The 4,119-nt window shown below is 38.8% G+C and overlaps 1 protein-coding gene across 4 annotated transcripts in view; it reads left to right on the top strand.

Moving 5' to 3' along the window:
• Nucleotides 1-4,119, top strand: part of LOC117180900 (monocarboxylate transporter 14) — an 81,270-nt gene that overhangs the window by 74,874 nt on the left and 2,277 nt on the right. The window lies entirely within an intron of this gene.

The raw sequence follows: 4,119 nt of genomic DNA, 5'->3' as shown, positions 1-4,119 counted from the left end.
AGTATAAGAAAAATTTTGTCTAGAAGATAAAAAATGAAATTAGAAAAATCGACATTTTTTTCGATGTGTGCATTAAAATAAAAATTAAATAAACAAAAAAATGAAAAATCTACCCTCACCATTTTCTGAAAAACTTCTGAATTTTTCAAAAAAAAAATTCTAAAATCGGTGCATAATTGCGTTCTAAATGTCATTTTGAACCTCGTTTTCCGATTTCACCCCACTGTGGGACGCCTCGATCTCTTCAACTTACTCCAATTTTTTCTAAGAATAGTAGATGTCCAATTGTTATTTATACATCAAAATTAATCAAGTTGACTTGCAATTCAATTTTTTGGATAGAAAAATTAAAATTGTAAGTTCAAAGCTGTTTTTTTTTAGTTTTGAATATTTGATTTATAATCACTAATTTTAAATGAACAATCAGATATTTTCAAATATTAGATCATTAATTTTTTTCTTACTTAAAAAATTTCAAATTGAATAATTTAAAGATAGAATATTTTAGACTGGAACAATATTTGAAATTGAATAAAAGCCTTTATTTATGAATATATTATTTTGAAGTTATTCTAAAATTAATAATACCTTCTGGTGAACACAACTTTATCCTTCTTACTCGGATTGACTGATAGTTCAGTCCTCTTACACCATGAATCAACCTGAGTTGTGAGTAGATGAAGCAACTGATCCACTACCAGGCACCACAGCAAGGGTGATAGAACACCCCCCTGCGGAGATCCCGAGTCACCGATTCCACATAAAGTAGTGTCACCCTTGGTCGTGGTTAGATTCCTATTGGCCAACATGTGGCAGGTCCATTCCACGACTGCACTAGGGACCCCGTGTGCGATCATGGCCGCCCTGATCACCTCTCCAGAGGTGTAGTTAAGTGCTCCTTCGATGTCCATGAATGTTCCAATCGCTAGACCTTTCTGCTTCAGTTGTCCTTCAATTAGGTCAGCTGCAGTGCTCAGGGCCGTCTCAATCGAATGGCCAGCCCTATAGGCGTGTTTTTGCTTGTGAAGAGGACTACTTGACAAGACCTTATCGCGGATATATCTGTCCACGAATCTTTCCACTGTTTTTAGTAGGAAAGATGTGAGGCTAATGCGTCGGAAATCCTTGGATGAAATATAACCGATCCTGCCTGCCTTCGGAATAAAGACTACTCTCGTACCCCTCCATGCCACCGGAACATAACCCAACGTCAGACTAGCCTTAGCAAGTCTCATCAAAGGCCTAATGATGATCTCAACAGCTCTCTGTAAGAGGACTGGATATATACCATCCGGGCCGGGAGACTTGTAAGGACTGAAGGACTTCAGGGCCCACCTGGCCCTGTCTGGGGTCACACTCTCATTGGCTAGCCCTCGTTTCGGGTCTAGTTGAGCCACAGACGGCTTTGTTTGCCTCAGAGGTGTCGTCCCCCCACCTCTTGAGTTGATGTCCGTGCTACCCCACAGAGTATGGTGGGAGTTAGCATTGCACCCCAACAGAAGAGGAAGACCCCTTACCTTGCAGTATTCCACCAGTGTACGTACCTCTACTGTTGAATTGGTATCGCTGTCAGGTGGAAAGTAAGCCGATCCCATGACAATCCTTCCTATTCCTTTAAGATCCGTGACTATCACCATCAGGTGTCTGGAACATAGCTGAAGCAGCGGGACAACATTGACTTCCTTCACCAGTATGCATGCCCTTGGATTGGCCGCCTTAAGGTCCCTGTATCAAAAACCAGCCCCCCCCCCCACCTAGGCCCCTGATGGTATCTCGAACTAACCAGGGTTCCTGGATTAATGAGATACCTGTGTGCCTCACAGCTATGCCCTTCTGCAAAACTGCAGAGGCGCCTTTGCTATGATGAAAGTTAATCTGGGTAATGGTTAGACCGGGAGCAGTCATTTAGGTCTGATCCCGATCTTCTTGTCCACCGACAGGCCTCTCGCGCCCCTGACTGGCCACTTTAATATTGACCTGTCCATAAAGGCCTGTTATTGAGGGCCGAAAGGGCCCTTGTCTGCGATTCAGGAATTTGCACAACTAGGAGATGTTTATATTTTCCAGCTGCGTCCTCTTCCTGAGGCCTATTGTGCCTGACGCACCGCCACGATGCTGTCTTAAGTGACGGGTTGAATTTCTCCAGCCAACCGAGAACCACTTGCGGGTCCGTCAGTTTACCTTGGAACCACGCCGTAGCCTTAACCATCTTCTGGAGCAACTTAACCCCGCCTACCTTAAGAGATGCGCCTTCCCAAGGTCTTGTCTCGGCCAAAAACTTATGTAGCCAAGCTTTGGCCGCTGGGTCCGCTGCCACAAATATAAAGACCCCTTCCCTGCAGAAATGGGTCTTGAATTTAGGCCATTGATCTGGAGACATTCTATCGAGCGCCCTCCAGTTATGCTCGACAAATTAGCACCCAGCCCCCCCCCCCAACTCCCTTTCTCCTACTTTTAGTGTATTTGCATAAACCATTTTGGTTCCCGCGAGTTTTTTGGGAATAGGTGGCCCGTTCACAGGCCACCATACCAACGGAGGGTTGTTTCTTGGTCGCTGTGCGGCCCCAGGTCATTCCCATGCCGACTTCACCCTTCTATCACCCTTCTATCATACTACAATCATGCATACCAGCAGAGCCCGTTTATAGGGATCCTTCTCAAAAGACCCAAGAGAGCTTGTTTATAGGGATCCTTCCATCCGTATCCATACGCATGCAGGCCGAGGTCCGTTTGACCTCTATGTCCCACACACTTAAGGCTCCCACCAGCTACAAGGTATTTCAAGTCCTATAAAAATCCCTTCAATATGTCATTTATGAAATCCATTGGAATCCTCTGGCATTTTTAGAAAAATGTAAAAAAGTTGAAATCTCGTTAAATTCCTTGGTATTTTAAAAATACCCTATTATCCTTAAAATCTTATCAAATTAATAAAAATCCTTAAATCTTTTAATGTCCTTAGTAATCCCACAAAAATCGAATTAATTCCCGTAAAAAAAATCTTGAAATTCGTAATATCTTTCAAAATTCCTTCAAAAATAATGTAATTTTCTGAAATCCTTTCAAATCCCATAGAATCTGACAAAGCTAGTTGAAATCCTTTAGAATATTGGAAAATATCCTAATAGCTTTGAAATCCCTTGAAATATTTTTAATCCGTTGAAATCCATTTTGATTAAGTCCTCTGAAATGTGTGTAAAACTTTCCAATTTTTTAACCCCTTGAAATGTATAGAAATATCGTATAATCTTATGCAATATTTGAATTTCTTTTGAAATTCGACCTTCTCAAGTATTGTAAAATTCTTTAAAATTTTATAAGCACTAAACACTCCTTGAAATTTTCCGTAATGCTAGGAAATTCTTTTACATCTTATGAAACTCCTAATCTGTTCAAATACCCTAAAATGTTGTTAATACTTCAAAATAAATTGAATCATATGAAATCTTTAGTGCCCTTTGAAGATTTTTCTTAATCACTTAGGTATTGTAAACTCACCACGAATCTCTTAAAGTACTTAGGAATCTCGTAAATTATCATGAAATTTGTAATATCTTAAAAGCGCTTCTAAGATTCTGGTAACTTTGAAATGCTTTGAAATCAGATGAATGTTGTTAAAATATCTTAAAATTATTTGTAGTATTTTAAAATAATCTAAAACTTTGAATCTCTATAAAATTTTTTCAAATCTCTGAAATCAGTTGGAATTCTTTAGAATTAGATGAAATCTTTGAAATTTCGTAAAGTTTGTAGAAATTCCTTAAAATGTTTTGAAAATGGTTGAAATCTTTGTTAATATCTTTCGAAATCTCAAAAATGTGTTAAAAGGCAAAGTGAAAAAATAGATGCATAAGCGAGCAATTCGAGAAAATAGTAGTCAAGTAGTTGCATCGTTTAAAAAGTTTCCACAAGTGTCCGTGGTGACATGAGTCCGAGGCTTGAGCTTTATTTGTTTTTTCATAGTTAATTATTTTAAACCTTTTCTCCATTAAATTTCTTTCGCTTATGTTACTGTCAAAAATCGAAGAGTTTTCCGCTTTATTATCTTAAAAGTTTAAAAATTTTGTTAGAATAAATTATTTCGTTGTTTTTTTAAGTTTTTTAATTAAGAAACTTTTC

The sequence above is a fragment of the Belonocnema kinseyi genome, chromosome 9 (assembly GCF_010883055.1).
Source record: "Belonocnema kinseyi isolate 2016_QV_RU_SX_M_011 chromosome 9, B_treatae_v1, whole genome shotgun sequence".
NCBI lineage: Eukaryota > Metazoa > Arthropoda > Insecta > Hymenoptera > Cynipidae > Belonocnema > Belonocnema kinseyi.
The sequence above is the reverse complement of the archived record's forward strand: the minus strand, read 5'-3'. Positions and strand labels throughout refer to the sequence as shown.